Here is an 18534-nt window from a genome sequence, read left to right on the forward strand (position 1 = left end):
GAGTTGCATAGCTTTTATTCCCTAGCATCCAAATGATAGCTTTTCTGCTTCTAGGACTTGGCACATCTCTTTCAATTTCATTGTTGTCATTGAACTCCAGAAAGTTCATCTTGGGAGCCAAGCTGACTGCCTGGCAAGCAGCAAGCAGCCCTTCTGCTGGGAAGCCTGTGGTCAGGATGCAACATTTAAGAAAATGGAAGTAGAGATCTCCATTCTTGAGCAGAAACAGGGCTTTATAAGCACGGAGAGAAGTCTGTGGCTAAGCTACAGGGTGGGAATAGGGTAGAAAAGCACTGTCAGTGCACACTGAGTGTCCTTAGATAGCTGTAGAAGAATTCTGCCCTTGCCTGTGAATGACAAACTGTGTGTTCAAACAGTACAGTGAAGCAACCTTCTCCCCACTAATATACAGCTCAAAATGGAACTGTATAGAGGCACAGATATTGACAAGATATCTGATAATGTGATGACTTAATAGCTAGGCTGGTACCCTTTCAGGGTGCAGGGAACAGAAGGAGAAGTCAGACAAACGCAATCTGAAGTAAAACATAAATTCTTGACTGGGGAGGCAATCAAACATTGGAACTGGTCTCCTCTGGTGTCGATAAATTTTCTGTTTATTTTCCTCTGTCATGGACCATGAAGGAAAAAGAACTGCAGCTGTGCAGGAAGACAGTGATTCACATCAAACCCATAGCTGTTTCTGCCCAGAGTTCAGAAACCACCTTCACCACCACTCCCTTGAACTGGGCACAAGGCTGTGTTTCTTCCCCCACTTCCCTTCCCATCACTGAGATCTGTGTATGTAGTGCGTTCCCCTTGGCTTTCCTCTGAAACATCAAAGACTGTATGGTGCCAAAAATTGGCACTAATTAGCTGGACAAATTGGGTTCACCTCCTCTGAGGACCTGCAGCAATGCCTAGGGGGTGGATTTTGGCTACAGCTGCAGAGATGTAATGGTAACAGGATTCCAGATTAAATATTTTCCCCTACATTAAACTGGGAGAGGTGATTTTTCTGCAGTGTGTCTTCTTAATTCCAGAGGCTACATTTCACTTAATCAGATTCCTGCCACCTCTATTAGCACTTTGAAGCCCTTGGCTACGAGCAGAAAATCTTCACATGAGTTCAGGAGGTGCTGGATACCAGCATATTTTTATTTCTGCATCTGGAATGGGGCAAATAGAAGTGGGACTCTTACAGAAGTTTCAGGCTGTGGTGCCTTTGTTTTCCTTCCTTTCCTGAGACACTCTGTATTTTAAGCTCCTGCTAAGAAAATGCTTTACTGAACATTTCTCATTGGGTTCATACAGGGTATTCAGGGTGAAATGTAATGTCCTAAAATATACATTAGGTCATGTTAGGTGATTGAAGATCGCTTTGGACTATAGGAAGCCATGACAGACAGCAACATACCTGTCTGGTTAGATCTCACAACATCTCAAATACAGATTTAATTCTACACTTGTGCTTTTCCTCCATGAACAGCTACCCTCACTGGGGTACAGCACACCCACATTTACGTGTCAAGTTCTCATGTGAATCTATGGTTGACTCCTGCCCGGTGCTTCCAACTCATGGGGCATGGGCAGCATTTGCCTGAGAGTCCTTCTAACATTACTCATGATAACAGGAAATTAAAAAGCTAAAGCTGAGGCTGACAGGAAGAGCAAATGATCGCAATGCCTCCAGCGCATTCCTGCCTATCTTGGCTGGGGCACAGAGGGACAGAGCTCTGGATCAGACACCACAGTAACTGCTGCTGCGGACTTACCGATCAATCGCATTGCCCTGCCTCAATCAGCAGATAAAGGGTTAGGCTTTTTGTTGGTTTGGATTTGAGGGTTTCGATGACATGACACGAGTTATACACCTTTTGTGCCAGCAAATGCATTGGCTCGCATCTGTGACATTGCTTTCTCTTTGGCTCAAGAAACTTTCTCCAGCCTGGACTGAAATGTGAGTTATAAAGCATTTCACTTTTGCTAAGATCATCAGAAGCCCTTAGATATAAGTGCCTAAAAATAAAAGATTTTTTTCCCCTACTGATACTGAGACCAAATGTAAATGGGTTTTTTGCCTGGCTGAGAATTTCAGGATGCATTAGTGTTCAGAGAGAAACCACAGTAAAAAATAACAGCAATCAGTGTTCCCTAACTGACCATTAAAGGGGCATTACAGAACATAGAAATAAATAGTGCCTCTGCACAGATCTTCCCCTTGTCACTGAGTTATCTGATATATGAGTGTATGCTACATTAGAGAAAACAAGCAAGAGAGAGAGATTCGCGCTAACCAAATGCAAAAGCACGCTGAGCACTCTCTGTGCCCACTGACCTGCTGTGTGGATCTGGCAGTCCAGGCACGAAGGCAAATCCCACACCCTTCCTCCTGTTCTGATGTCCCACACGGAGATCCGCTTGGGCTGCTGTCGTCCTGTGCTCTTCCCGTAACCTGGAGCAGGGAGTTGCTTCCACTCAGTCCCGGGAAGAGAGGACTGACAAGCACAGGGGTTAAAATGACTTTCCACTTCTGGAAGGCTGTTTTTGCCAAGTCCTCCGTCCTGTCAGTTACACAGGGAACAAACGCAAGCAGCAGCGGCAGCTGCTGATCTTGCTCTTTTCTAGTCTATAATTATAACGCCGGTTGCCGTCGGAAGGACCCCTTTCATTTGGATGCAGAGTCTCGCCATGGCTTGGCTGGCACCTCCCGTTTTCTTCGTTTTACTCCCTGTCCCAAAGTGGGACAGACAAGAAGCATTTTCCACCATGACCTTTAAAGATTTGCCTCCTTGCACCTAGCTCTGCAGAGACATGTTAGGGAATGGCACAGAGTGCACCTAAATAGGAAGACTGGACAACCTGGGCAAATCTGGGACAAACTGGGGGATGTGCCACAGCTGCTCTTGGATCACCCCCTGGGGTGCATTGCTGTTCTCTTGCTGACCTGCTGCCTGGAATTGGGAAATTAGAACTGCAGGGCACGCTGCAGAAAACACCCATTCCTCAAAACAGGTGTAGTTGTTGTTATAGGAAGTCATATTGGGCTAACTGAACCTGTCCACAACAGCCTTTGTCTGGCTGGAGGGAACTCCTTCCCCCCTTCCCCTCTGCAAAATGAGATGAACTCCCTCTTTAATGACTCCTGGCATTAAGAGGCAGCTGTAAAAGGTGACAGACTGAAAGCCTGGGAGACGTCATAAAATGTTGACATAAATCTCTATGGAGAATGGAATAATGTGACTATGAAATAAATAAAGAAGTCACAGGGGGACAGAGTAAGCAAGATTTATAGACTTAATACATTTTATGATGAAAGATCTTTCCCCCTGCCTCAGCCCCATTATAAGGCACAAGAACTATCCAAGAGCACTTATTTAATTAAAACTCTCTCTGAAAGCAAATGAGTCGCTATCACTGTTTGCATTTCTTCTCATTGGCAGTTGCAGGAGGAAGACACTTTGATGTCAAAGCGGGTGAGACATGAGACTGGGGCATGTGTGTTTCAGGCAGTGGCCTGCAGTGAAAGATGACAAATCATTTTAGCATTTGGTGACTTGGCATAAGGAAACATGCTGCCCGATCCTATTACAGCGACTGCCCTCTGCCAGAAAGCTCCTAACGACGGGGATCTTCTAAGGTTGCTATTAAGAGAATTACTCAGACTTAAAACATGGTTGGGTTTTTTTTGTTTTGTTTTTTTTTGTTTGTTTGTTTTTTGTTTTTTTGCTGACCAAAAAATTTTGGTAGCCTCTGCCCCCCTTATTTGGAACTGGTGAGGCCACACCTCAAGTACCGTGTTCAGTTTTTGGCCTCTCACTACAAGAAAGACATTGAGGCCCTGGAGTGTGTCCAGAGAAGATCAGTGAAGCTGATGAGGGGTCTGGAAAACAAGTCTTACGGGGAGCTGCTGAGGGAACTGTTCAGAGTGCAGAAGAGGAGGCTCAGGAGGCTGTATAGATAGGTGAGAGTCTGCCTCTTTTCCCAGGTAAATAGCAATATGACAAGAGGTCTCTTTGATCTTTTAAATCTAAATATCACCTTTGGCCCCATCTGCCTTTGGCTACCAGGCGTGCATCACCTCCACACAGACTCCTTTTACTCCTGGGACCACTAGCATTGAAAATAAGTAATTCTGCCCATCTACGAACTGGAAGTCATTTGTGGATGCCCCTTGCCTGGAGACATTCAAGCCAGGCTGGATGTGGCTCTGGGCAGCCTCTTCTGGTGGTTGGTGACCCTGCACATAGCAGGGGGTTGAAACTGGATGATCATTGTGATTCTTTTCAGCCCAGGCCATTCTGTGATTCTGTGGTTCTATGACTGCATGCTCAGATAGATAAGCTGCAAAGTAACTAACTGGCTTGCAGGCTGCTGATGTGTACAACATAATACAGGAAATAAATAAATAAGTGCATTCGGAAGAATAAAAAAGGAAAAGACTTCTGTAAGGATTTGTATTTTTATTGTCCCCACTCTGCTGTGTAACTGCTTCCGCCATAGGATACGTGGATGTTCATCATCATATATGAGATTTTAAAATGTAACTGAGTGCAATGCAGTGAATGAAGAAGTTTTATAGCACATTCTTAACATCTCATCATAATGAGTAAGGACCTGCAAATTATTGCTAGAGTTCTAGTGATCTTTACACTTGAAACAACTCATTATTTCACGCAGGTAGTTAAGGAATGATTTTGCAAATCTTGCATACCTTTCAAAACTGATATGGAGTCTTATTATGGATCATTAATCCAAACAAAGATATCTTCAGGAGATGATTAGTGAGTAATACTTTGTTTAAGATACTCACACCTTTTCTATTTTTAACAGGTGTCATATGGCAGGTAGCATGAAGAAATTCTGTTTGAATACAGCACGTTTTTAAAAGATTATCAAACACTGTTGGATTTGTGAAGTGTGTGAAACAGTATTTCACATTTGCAATGACTGGTCTAATTTTATCACTTCCTGTGCTTTTTGAGATCTTTCTTGACGAGCATCCTTTGCATCATTCCCAAATACGAGCAAAAGATGTCCTTTGGCCTAAAAAGCATACATGGAAGACAAAAATTTGAGTCTCATCTGCAGGAACAATTGTCAGAAGCTCCTCTAAATGCACAGCTCCACTGACAGTCACTACAAATGATATATTTTACATTCATGTTTTCTTGATGTCTTTTGAACATACATAAATGATGCAGGGACAAAAACATTTTTGCACTGCATAATTAGACAGGTTTCTGCTGATACTATCAGCAGGTGTTTAACAAGACCAGTGAAGCAGGTAAAAATCTATCATATACAAATCATTTCATTTGTTTGTGCTTCCTATTTCTCTTCTTTTCCATTGTTTTCCTTTTGGTTTTCCTCCTAGATTGGAAGATTTCTGGAAGAAAGACTGATTCATGTCATGTGTTAGTGAATCTTCAAGCAAACACGTCAATATCTGTAACAACACCACATTATGCCAATATCCAAAGAAATGCCATAACAACTAGGCAAAAATGTGGTCTGAAAGACATGAAAGAATCCTTTCATAGAAAGGAAGTGAATAATTAGAATATTGGGAACAGAGCAATATTAAAGAAGCTGCTGTCAGATTTTCTCAGATGAGAATGGATTGGGTTTTGCTTTATTTTTCTACTTACTGTCACTTGCTGCTAGAATTCCTGTCTTAAACAAATGAATAAATGAACAAATTAACATAAAATGTCCTCTGACCTTAGAAGGAACATGTGGAGAGCTGCTTTCATATCTCACAGTCACTTTCATGAGAGAAATGGCAATAATTAAAAGTTAATCTAGTGAGAGAGATACTGCAATACTTAGCATCACTCAGTGTGGGCTGTGAAAATACACTATAAAGCAGGCTGTTTTATCTCTGGAAGTCACATGGTAAAATACTTCAGAGGATTACAAATGAATTTGTCTGCAGGATAAAGCTGGCCGCCCTGACAGATTAATTCTCAGTCCCACAAAACAGTGTTCAGAAACACTTTATTTGCAACTTCCTTGTAACGAAATAAACATCGTTTTTTATGTATTAGCGCTGAGTTTGGTATGAGAAATACTGTTGTCGCTGAGATTGCTATCAGTCTCAACAGTCCCTTTATTCCTAGAAGGTGCACACCCACAAAAGCAAACTGATGTCATGGTGTGGGAGCTGTCAGACAGAGATGGGATTGACAAAGCAGCTGAGAGTAAGGTGACTAGGAATTGGACTCAAAATCCAGCACCTGGACTGAATGTCAGGTCAGCTTTTTCTTGACTTCAGGTCTGCTTCTCAGAAGTGCTATTGTTCATCTGGAACAGCGTGTGTGGGTTGGTCACTAATACAGTTTGAAGCCAGTGCCATTCCACCTTGCAAGAGAACCAATTATAATATGCAAATATACTTCTGAAAGAGTGGCCAGGCACTGGAATGGGCTGTCCAGGGAGGTGGTGGAGTGACTGACACAGGGGTTGCTCAAGAAATAGTTAGATGTTGTGCTGAGGGACGTGGTTTAGTGTGAAATTTTGATGGCAGATGAATGATTGGACTGGATGATCTTGGAGGTCTTTTCCAACCTTGGTGATTATACAATTCTACGTTCTGTATGGCTCAATAGGCTAGGCTTTTAGTGGGTGGTGCTAAGTCCCTGAGAGTAGCAAATGGAAACTCTTGTTCCCTACATGGAAACGTAATAATAATAGCATGTAACAATGAACAATATGGTTAATAGTATAAATGAACCCTTGCATTCCTCCCACTTAATAATTACAAGAACAACTTTACTAATTCTTTGAAAAAATACTCTTTATGAATGTATTTTGATTTGCGTATGTGAAAAATCATTAATGAGAATGGAGATCCAGGTTAGTGTACAACCAAGAGAAATGCACTGTGCAGTAATGAATGGTGTAAAGCAACACTGGTGCAACATATTGCCATTGGTAGATGTGTGATTGAAGCACACTGCTGCACTGATGAGAGAAACTAGACTCTTCATCTCTTCATTACTTGCACTCAAATTATAGGAGGACTCAAACCAAACTGTAGACATGTTGCCACCAAATGCAACTGGGAGTGTAAGGATGGGGGATTTTTTTCAGTTGTGTCTTGGGCAAAGGGTGTAAGTTGTGTAAGTGTCTGACAGCATGAGAAAGGGAAAGATGAGGCAGAAGATATTCAGAGAATGAACTGGATACTAAGAACGCCTTCCTGGAGGTGTTCAAGGCCAGGTTGGATGGGGTACTGGACAGCCTGATTTGGAGGATGGCAAACCCTGCCCATGGCAGGGGATTGGAATTGGGTGGGCTTTAAGGTCTCTTCCAACCTAAGCCATTCTAAGATTCTATGATTTACCAGGACTATGAAGTTTGTTAGGCTTTCACAGAGTAAACTTTCAGATGAAAACGCACTTCATATTTTTACTGTCTGATTTCTGAGATCAGGTTTGGCAACTCTGCCATTTTCCAACCAGGGATGAACACGTACTATTTATAATTGCACTCACGATCTGTCCCTGGCTTGCTTCTAAAGATAAATGAGACCACACGTCAGTCCTTACATAAGTTGGTGAGGCCATTACAGCTTTTTTGTTCCTTCCGTTCAGTATTGAATTACATTTATAAGCACCTTCAAAAAACCTAGAAGCACTATTTGTTTTATAAGCAACAGAAGAATCTGCTTAGCCCAGCAACTTGTTTGCAAAATCAGTCTTATGGTCCAAGTGGACAACTGCAAACTGCTCAAAGGAGAAAATTCTTTTTAATCCTTGTTACCTATTAGTTGCTTTGTACCCTCAAAAATGAGAATTGGTATTCTTTCTTCAGTCATTTATATTTTTCCCTAATTAAGCTGGGTTCTGTGTAGTCATACAGAAGTATGATAATCTTTTTTTTTGAACACGGCCGAGAATTTGCCATTCTTCTTCTATTGTGTCGATGAGTTTTCTGCAGGTTGTGCACAGATGCATACAGCGTACAAAAGGAATTTCTTTCCTAGTGTTGCATTTTTTGGTATTTAACTCTTGATTTTATTAAGGAATACAAGTCCTTCATGAACATTTACTTATAAGACACTGTTTCAAGCCCTCATTTCTCATGCTGATTCAGCTGACATTTCTAGCAGAGGACTATGAACTGTTTTGGGTTTTGATTCTGCAACAGATTTATTGTCTGATGTGAGCAAATCATTTGACTAATTCCAAGAGAACTAGGAAAGGAGCTATTCATGTGATATAGACAGGCTTTTGAAATTCCTTTCTATGACATGTCATTAGAAGTAAGGGAGAAATCCGTCTGGCATCAACTACTGCAAGACAGAACATGACTGTTTTAAAAACCATGCTCAAACCACAGTTTTGAATGGTTAGCTATTAAAGCATATCATCTCAGAGAATCATCCTAGTTCTGATACTATGCAATAATTTAATTAATGACTTGGCTGATGGAATAGGAAGTGCACTTACTAAATTTGCAGTATAGGAAGGTCCAGAAATTTTTTTCTTGTTGTTCAGAATGTGTTAGGCTTTAATAAGAAGCAATGGACATAGAAGTACGTTCATAAATCCAATCACATACAAACAGGATGAGGACTGGCTAAGCAGCATTCTGCTACCAAGGGGAAAAAAAAAGCAAAGCTTTTGCTGGGACATAGAAGCAGGTATGTGACATAGTAGTGCTGTTCAGACCTCAGAGGGAGTGCTGTACCCAGACTTGAGCACCGCCCTTTTACGATGATGTCCAACAGAAAGAAGCTCAGAGAGAATAAAGCCATAAGCCATGAGAAAGGATTAAAATAACGGGGTGTAGTCTTCAAGAAAACAGAGAGGATAGATGATGCTATCAAACTGACTGTTTCTGTTAACCACTGATATAAGCCCATTATCTCTTGTCCCACACTGCAGCAAAGGAGACTAGGTTAGACTTTAGGAAATATTTCTAACTTGAGAATAGTTTGGAATTGGAATGCACTGCTTAAGGAGGCTGTGTGACCTCCACCACTGGAAGCTTGAAGAAAGAGTTTCAGCAGCAGTTAGCATCAACAGTTAACATCAATCTTGTCTACTTGCTGCTATTCTTTTTGGGTGTACGTGTGTCTAAATTTGAATAAAAATACAGATATCATGTTATACCACTTGAATCAGAAAAAGTAGCAAAAAGATAATTACTTAAGTCACTTTAAGACTCCATCATCTCAATACTCATTTATGCCAGTGTACCGGTTAGACTTGCATTCCAAATGCTGAGGAGATATGCTAGACTGGGGAATTCTTCACTGTTCCGTGGTTGAAAAACTGCTAGCACTGTTTCATTTGAACTAGTAGAAGGAAAAAAATCTTTAGAATAGATAATATTTATAGTCTTTGTACCTTTTTTGTACGTAGAAGAACATTCTTTCTTCCTTTTCATCGTGTTATGGGATTGCAACTATGTGAGACTTCTATCAGTAGGTTCATCTAGTGGTTTCCTTGAGTTCATTGTTTTGATTGTTTTATGACATCTTGTTTGAAACTGAAGTTCTGATTACATTTTATTCAGTACTAAAAACCAACAAAAGAAATTAGAAAAGAATATCACAAGCAACTAAAAATAAAATTTCAAAGTTCATCTGCTTTATTTACTTGTGAGATGTTTGTGACACCCTTCTACGACACACACTCAAATATCTGTTAAGAGAACAATTGCATCTTTCCTTTTCCTTCCAACCTGGAGAAGGAAAGGTTTCCTTGGCTGGAACACATACGTAGTGTTTGCATGTACATGTGAGAAACTTGAACTAATTCAAATCAGATCAAAGGAGAACACTGCGCTTGGTTTCTTTAAAGTCCTGCAGCAATTCCTGCCTCCAAAAGAGAAGACCGCAGTGGCCTGGGCCTAGCTTCTGTGAAATACCTCTGTCTCCTGCTTTTTCCTTCCTGAAGCAATCTGCTTAGGTCTAGTGGATTGTAGCCACCAGAGGAGGACACAGCCATGTGGGAAGACAGCCTCTGAGACCGATGGTTTAAATACAGGAGAAGCTCTGAACAGACAAAGACACCAGCATCATGAGGGCTCTGAGCGGTGAGGGGAACTATTTCTGATGATATTTGCCATATTTTGCAAAACAAGATTCTCACTTCTCAGTATATAGTTTGCTGTGGTCAAGTCTGACCATGCCAAAATACCTATCCAGCTTTCTATCCAGTTGGAGAAAGGAATTTATAGTTTTGGGGCGTGTGAATTGATTTAATAAGCAGAATGAACAGATTTGGTGGGAGCAGCATATAGTAGTGGTCTTCAGAAATAACACACTTTTGGCAAAGTCTGTCTTCCACATACTATACATTGTGTGGTTTTGTTGAACAGTCCTGTCAGATTAAATCTTTTTAATCAGAGACAGCACCCATGGCATATACTGTCCCACCAAAGATTTAAGCTGTCACTCATCACTTTCTATCAGCAGCAGCAACTCTGTTCGTTGAGAACAAGGGGGATGTGTGCTTTTATTTCTAACAGGACTTCCAGCTTTTCTCATTGCCAAGCCCCTTAAGGAAACAGATAGGACTTAATTGCCCTGATCAGACTTAGTCGGAGCTCCTAGCCAGGTACCTTCTCCCTGTATGGGAAGAGGCAGAGGCTCAAGGGCTCCCTTTAAGCTCCCAGGTCACCAGGATTTGCTTGCACTTTGTTTTGGGTTGTCTTGACTAAACAGCCTTCCCTGATTGTTACTGCCTTGGATGAACCTCAGATCTACTCATGTATAGCTTGGGAAGGAACCATGGGTTGAATGAAAGTGTTCTTTAAAACAGATATTTCTGGGGGAAAAAATTTACTCTTTCTTTTTATGTCTCTGGATTTAATCAAAAGGGTTTCAGCTTTTAATTTTAACCACAGTTTCTGTAGTTTGACGCTGTCTGACTACATACAGCATAATACTGGAATACTCTGACAAAATAAATCTGTTGGTGATTAATTTTAGCGCAGTCAAATGTCTTTGGAAGAGTATTGCTTTTATTTCCCGAAATGCAAGATGTCTAATCTGGTTAAGACAGCAGATTGTCATGCCAAGTACAGTCATGTACAGGATAAAGAACTATAGGATTACAGACCCTAATTATAGACTCCTGTCAGTTTACTATGTCTTAATACATTGTTTTCAACTTCTGATTACACTTGTCACGTCTCCTTTGCAATCCTGTTTTAATGAACTTCCTGCCACATCTTCTAATTTGGCAAACCTGTGTTCTGATAGCACTGCGTGGGTTCTATTGCATGGCAATATTAGCAAATTAAATCATTTTAAAGGTCGGAGCTCTTCAAGCTGAAAATCTCTTTTCTATGAGGCTTTGTGCAACAACCTTCAGGTTATACTGCTATTTGAGTACTCTACTCTTCGCACTGCTCAGTTTTTCAATTACATCCAGAAAAGCTGTGGGTGATGATTCTCTGAAACCATTTTTGCTGTCTGAGCCTCCTCTGTAGATTTACATGCTGAAAAGTGGTTTAGAATATCTTACCATTTATAGTTAATAAATCTACTTTGTGATGAACTACATCAGTGTTCCTCTTTTGTTTTTCTCACCTTTCTCATCTTAATTTGTCATCTTATTTTGCCCCAAGTGAAGACTTTGCTTGGTGGATGCAGTAGTTAATGCATCACAGAGAATATGATTTGTCTGTGGCTGTGTCCTTAGGACTGGTCAAACAGGATTCTTTCACATTCAGTAGAAAGCTGTCAAGACAATTAACATTTCAATTATTGACTAGAATGTGGCCTGGATTCTTGACTGATGAATAGGACAAGACCTTGTTTACATGTATTTTTTGCTTGAGTAATGCCTCCTATTTTATTATGTTGGCTGATGATGCCACAGGCGGATGTTGGTGGTGTGGCAGTAGAAGTTAAACCTTCTCACCAATATCCCATTCCATGTTGTCGCTGTGTGACAGATGGCAGCAGAGGGGCAGTCTGACAGAATGGCATCTGACATGGAACCGCGGACTGAGCGAAGGTGTGTCACTGAATTCCATTCGGGAAAAATGGCACCCACCAACATTCATTGTTCCCCTGTATTCAGCACTGGTGAGGCCGCACCTCGAGTACTGTGTCCAGTTTTGGGCCCCTCACTGCAAGAAAGATATTGAGGCCCTGGAACGTGTTCAAAGGAGGGCAACAAAGCTGGTGAGGGGTCTGGAACACAGGCCATATGAGGAGAGGCTGAAGGAGCTGGGAATGTTCAGCCTGGAGAAGAGGAGGCTCAGGGGAGACCTCATTGCTCTCTATAACTTCCTGAAGGGAGGTTGTAGTGAGCTGGGGGTCGGCCTCTTCTCTCGTGTCATTAGTGATAGGACCAGGGGGAATGGCTTCAAGCTACGGCAGGGGAGATTCAGGCTGGACATTAGGAAGTATTACTTTTCAGAAAGGGTGGTCAGGCACTGGAACGGACTGCCCAGGGAGGTGGTGGAATCACCGAGCCTGGGGGTGTTCAAGGAAAGACTGGATGTTGTGTTGAGGGACATGGTTTAGTAGGAGCTATTGGGAATAGGTGAACGGTTGGACTGGGTGATCTTTTAGGTCTTTTCCAACCTTGGTGATTCTATGATTCTATGATTCTATGATCTTTTAGGTCTTTTCCAACCTTGGTGATTCTATGATTCTATGATAGACACTTGCTGAATGTTTATGAAGACCAAAGAATGGATGTGAGCACAGTGAGGCAGTGGGTGATGTGTTTCAGCAGTGGTGAAAGCGACAGTGGATCACCTCTACTGAAGCAAATTTGGCAAGTATGGCATACAGGCTTTTGTTCCTCACTGGCAAAAATGCATAGCTAATGGTGCCAACTGTGTTGAAAAATAGTCTTTTGTAGCTGAGAATTTGCTCTACCAATTAATGTCATCATACTCTTTGCACTGGTTGCAGTTTCTATGGAAATAAGTAGGAGGCATTACTTTTGGAGCAACCTATGTAATCAGGCCAGTGGTAAAATGGAGTCTTGTTTATACCAGCTTTCCAACATTTTGCCCATTGCTTTTAAAGGTATATAAAACATAAAATTATTCAGTCCAAGGCAAGAAAACCCGTGAAGGCCATGTGTTAACCTCCATGCAGCTGGAGAACTGCTGGCTCTTCCTGGGCTCCATTGAGGCAACTGTAATGAGGGCTTTTGGAAGGAGGTAAACCAAGAAGTGGCAGTAATCTCTCTTTATCGGACAAATTAGCAGAGTTCGAAAAACACATCAACACATCCTTTTGGCGTGCGAGCTGTTTTAGCTGTGTATGTGGCCTAATTTCACAAGTCTCACGCACACACGTCGCAGCTCAGTATGACTGCAGTGGACAGGCTTAGAGTCGGACTGGGGGCAGCGTGTGCCTCACCGTGTGAAAACAACCACAGAATGATCTGCCACATGCCTCATTTTCTCAGTTTTAATTGTGCAATAAAGCACCTTTGTTACTGTGTGCCACTAACCACAGGAGGATCAATTTCCCTACATTTCCACAGTAAAAAAGCGTTCAGGCTTTAGTAGCCCTGTCCTTGAACAGCCTTGAATACAGCAGTGCCTCAGCCCTCGCTCCAGATGAAGAGCACAGAGATGCCGCCGGATCCCTCCTGACGTCGCGGGGCTGTCTCTCAAGAAGCGCCTGGCACCATTTACACCAATTCTCTCAGCGCAGCATCTCACTGCGGGCAGCCACGACTACGGGGGTGTGAGGGCCATGCCTCCCATTCGAGGCGGTCTCCTCCCTGGAGGCCCCGCCACCATTAGGAAGCCAACCGCAGCCCAGCGGAGGGCGCGCACCTGCCCCCCTCCCAGCGGGCGGGCCGGTAGCGGCGCGCATGCGCGACGGCGGCTCAGTGCCCGCCTCCCTCAGGTTGGCGGAGGGACGCGGTGCGGCGGCGGAGGTTGGGGCTGGCTCGGCGCAGGTACGGAGCGCGGGGCAGTGCCGCTGGGGCGCCGCGCGGGCGGGGCCGGGAGCGGGACCCGGCGGGACGTGAAGTGGGGGTGAGGGGATGCGCGGTGGGGACGGAGCGCCGAGGGCAGAGTTTGTTGTGTGGCGTGAGGGGAAGCCGAGCGAGCGGTGCTCGGGTCGATTCGTCGTCGCCGAGCCGCGGCGGGGCGGTCGCCGGGTGTCGGATCCGCCGTCGCGCGGCATTGCGGAGCGGGGCGCGGAGAGGTGGCTCCGCCGCGCGCCGTGTCCGGGTTCGCCCCGCTCACCTGTGGGCGCTGCTGGGAGGCGCGGCGCTGCACTCGAGCGGTCGGGGCGGCGTTCCGGCCGGCCGTGCGGTCGCCGGCTCTTCTTTCCAGGCGGACGTGGGGTTGTTCGGTCTGGGAGCCTGTATTGGCGGCTGCCATCTGTTCGGTGTTTGCGTTCGTCGGTGACACGCAGGGCAAAGCCCGCTGCTGTGCTGCTGTGGTAATTTTATTGTTGTTGTTAGAGCCGCTCAGCGAGGGGGCTCGGGCCGGGCCTGCCGTGCCTCTGACTCGCAGCAGGTCCGCTGCCCTTGGTTCGTGTTACCGAGCGAGCCGGCCGGCGAAGAGCCATCAATAATTCACCGCTCTCGTTATGGTCTTAATAAATAACAAAGGCGAACGCACCGCCAGCTGCGGCGGAGGCGGCGGGCTGGTACGGCGCTGGGTGCCGTGCAGGACCGGCTCCCGGCAGGCTGCAGCGCTTGGTCAGCGCCGTGCGAAATGCCACGGCAGCCGATCTTCCTTCTGCTGGATGGATTTTCCCCGGAAATAAACGCGTACTTCGGGTGTTTGTTTTTCTTTTTAATACGGCGCTCGGAGTGTTGTCTGCGGTAGGCGGACTAGAAGTTGTACCGGACTCCGTAGTTGCGGTTAATAAGGTGGAATGATAGAATGGGTTGGAAGGGCTCCTGTCGATCACCTGGTTCAGGCCAGATGCACACGTGTCTAGAAGGCTTTACGTACTTTGTGTGATTGCTTTTAATTAAATGTTTTCAGTGCTAACTGGAGATGAGCTTATCTTTAGCCAAAGCCTCGGCAGGAGTTACACCGATGTGACGGTGCGACCCAGAGCAAAGCTGAGCTGTGCTGCGGGGCTCCTCCCGAGGTAAGGCAGAACTGCACTGTGCCTTCAGAGCAGCGTCTGAAAAGGCAATACTGGCTTCTGGTACATCCACTGCTTTTAGTGAGGCTTTGTCATCTAAGTGCTGTGCTTTGGATGTTTTGAAGGATTCTACCTCACAGAGTGCTGATTTTTCCTCTGGATTAAGAGGTATAATGTGTAGCCCACTGTAAGCCGTATTTATAAGTTTCACAAGGGCTTTATAAATGCAGCTGTCTGAATCTTGTGTGCTACCTCCTGTAAGAAAGGCAATACTTGCTGTTTGCACCCGACTTCTTCTAGTTGGAGATATCCCAATAGTAATTTTAAAAGATATGTTTTGCTGAGCTGTTGATTTAAAAAAAAAAAAAAAAAAAAAAAAAAAAAAAAGTTCTTTTTAACTTTATGTAATCTTGTTATTAAATAGTCTTATATACTTCTTCAGAACAGTGTGAAATGGTGTTTGAATGGCTAGCAGAGTAAAGAATGGAAGAAGACTGCATTATAGCATGATATCACAAAACAAGGGGGAGTGCAGTAGAAAAACCTCATATTCAAGCAATTTTTTTTCTTTTTGCTAGTCCTTGAATTATGTGGACTTGCCTGTTTCTTTTACTGCCTGTTGGTAAATACATCATCTAGCGTCACTCACAAATAAAAGCTGTTTAATAGCTGTTATGAGGGTGGGTAGTGATAGGACAAGGGGAGTGGTCTTAAACTGAGACAGGGGACGTTTAGGTTGGATATTAGGAGGAAGTTTTTCGCACAGTGGTGATGCACTGGAACAAGCTGCCCAAGGAGGTTGTGGATGCCCCATCCCTGGAGGCATTCAGGGCCAGGCTGGATGTGGCTCTGGGCAGCCTGGTCTGCTGGTTGGTGACCCTGCACGTAGCAGGGGGGTTCAAACTAGATGATCACTGTGGTTGTTTTCAACCCAGGCCATTCTATGATTCTGTGAAAAGCAGTAACTAAACACTGGAAAGGTCAGTAGTTTGTTTTCTCTTGTATGTTTCTGCTCTCCAAGTAACTTGTTGTGAATTTGGATGCCCTGAGTGAAAAGTTCTGCAAAAAAATCTCACCTTTACAGTTATGACAAATTTGAAGGAAATTCCTGTGTCAAATCTGGAACTGTCAGTGCAGTGAGCTAGCATCAGTAGCTGTGTTTAAATTTGTTTGGATCTTGTGGCTATGCAGAAGTAGAAAACAGTTTAGCCCTGGGAAAAAAAAAAATAAAATCACCAAACCTCTTTATAAAGCGCCAGCATCTGATGAACATCTCATACACTGTGTTGATTTGCTGTTTCTTAAATTTATGTCCACATAAGCTCTTACAAAGAATGCTGGGTATGGAGTTGCAGTAATAGTAATAGGACTGCTTCTTTAACAGGTGTGTATTTGTTAGTCCACTACTATAATTCCCTATTGAGTTCTTTAGGATTTAAAGCATCTCGCATTCCAGGCTGTATAAATGCCAAATATTTCAAAACCCACTGGGAAGAATGCAGGCCTTATGGTGGGCAAATGCCAGTCCTGAGGAACCGGTACAAAAAATCTGCTTGTCTGTCCTGCTCCCCCTGCTGCTCCCCCCTGTAGAAGCAGGCTCTGGACTCTAGTAAATGAGGCCTTTGAGATTTCATTATCCCCACACAGAGGGCCTTTCTAGATATTAAAACACTCCAGGTAATACACACATTTTTTGGAAAATGCTAACTAGAGTTTTCTTGTCATCAGAATGTTTAGAAATAGTGACTCCTTTCATTTGTATTTTTTTTTCCCCTCCTGTTTCCTTGAGCAGGTAACAGTTTTGTTGTGCTCTTGATTATTAAAGCTAAAAAATGAACTTTTTGAGGTATAAAATATTGGAAAGCAGTGCCACCACCAAATGGCTTTTCCAGCAATTAGGAAGTTGCTTTCAAATACCAGCAGACAGAAATGACAGCTTTGAGCAGACTGTAAAAGAGAAACTCCAGAGCTTGCAGCAGGCAGTCTTAAACAAAAGCTTTGTTTTTCAGAAGAAGACTTTGCGCTGTGATAAGTCAGTGCTCTGTGGTGTTAACTGCTCTGCCTTGGGCCAGGAGCTTCTCAAAGCTAGATGAAGCATTTTGATCTGGCTGTTCACAGCTCTTGGTTCCTGTTAGAAATGTTAGGAACATACTGAACTGTTTTTTAACTGGTTTCTTTGTAATCACGTTTAATGAATCTTGGATAAAATAACAGATTTGTGCATAGTTCCTTTGGGAAGTTATGTGGGTAATCAGCAGTGCAAATGGGACAGCGGAGAGGTATGAAGAAGGGGTGAAGTTCTGATAGTGTACACCAAATTTGCATTATTTTTAGGTAATAATATAAGGAAATTAACTTAAGCTGTTGTTTGATACTAGTTTATGGCAATCACTTGATTTTTGTACATCATCTGAATTGCATACTATCATCTAAAAGAAAAGGGGTCACATTGGGTAGACGCAAATGCTGTTCCAACCTTTCACTGTATATTCATCTAGCAAAGAAAGTACAAAGGATATTCATGATTTTGTTTGTTTAATAAGTGTGCTGCCCTGATATGTGTTGGGATATTGGCTGCTGTTTGCAGTGGCAGTGAGATAGAGCAGTGTGTCAACACTGGCTTTTTACACGCTGTCACAGCACAGCTCCTGGTGAACGCCCCTGCTTGCTGTGCACGTTGTCGTGTGCCTTCACAGCAAGGCTGTGTGTTTGTCACTTAATGGGAAAACCAACAAGGCTTGAACGAAACCCATGCTCCTTAATAACACTGACATTTGATATGTGGTGGTGGTGTTTACCAGTACTTTACAGAGCTCTTTGCCAGAAGCAAACTGTTTCTTTTAGGAGCGCTAAGCTTTTTGCATGTAGGTTTGGTTTTGTCTATGCATAACATGTTCAGCAGACATGTTGGTAAAAGTATTCTGGCACTGGCCAGTTTGGGAATGGAGCTGCTTCACACAGGCTTCTTCTGATATGGATGGTTTGCCTCACTGCTGCCTCTCCCTGCAGAGCGAGAAGTAGCACAGGGAGGAAAAAAGATGTGAACGGAAAGTGATCAACAGATGGTATGCCTGGCAGTGCCCATCTGACGGTCTGTGGAGAGCCTAACTGAAGGGTTGTGCTTTATCACTTCTATGAATTTTTTTTTACTTACTAAAACAGAAGAAGCTTCCTTTTTAATAACAGAAAATTTCATCTCAGTTGGGTATGCAACTGCAAACAGCTGGTGATGCTGAGCAGTGAGCTGGGCGCTGCTGCTGGGCATTGAGTTGGGCTGTTTTCAGTGGAGCCAAAATGGAAACACTTGAAATGGAAACGAGTCACCAAAGGGAAAAAGTAAAAGAGTAGTTGTTCCCATTTTGCTTTCATCTGCGTTCTCTCTGTGATTCTGGTGGGTGGTTTTTGGTGCAGTTTCCTAGGTGCTGTAGGCAAAGCGTGCAGGCAGTCTTCCAGCATTGCTATGCAGAAGCCTGTGTCTTCCTGTA

The 18534-nt window shown here is 43.5% G+C and overlaps 1 protein-coding gene across 2 annotated transcripts in view; it reads left to right on the forward strand.

Moving 5' to 3' along the window:
* Nucleotides 1-13840: 13840 nt before the first annotated feature.
* The window catches only part of LOC122158945 (RAB3A interacting protein), a 28502-nt gene continuing 23808 nt past the window's right edge, over nt 13841-18534 (forward strand). The window contains exon 1 of one of the 2 annotated variants that reach the window (XM_042816029.1): nt 13841-13898. The gene's annotated coding sequence lies outside the window, so the exon portion shown is untranslated. Of the gene's footprint in view, nt 13899-15031; nt 15053-18534 lie in introns of those variants that run through there. The other variant, XM_042816030.1, reaches the window with a different exon arrangement.

This window comes from Centrocercus urophasianus, unplaced genomic scaffold, assembly GCF_019232065.1.
Source record: "Centrocercus urophasianus isolate 14NV4802_14NV808 unplaced genomic scaffold, USGS_Curo_1.0 seq_15, whole genome shotgun sequence".
NCBI classification, from domain to species: Eukaryota; Metazoa; Chordata; class Aves; order Galliformes; family Phasianidae; genus Centrocercus; species Centrocercus urophasianus.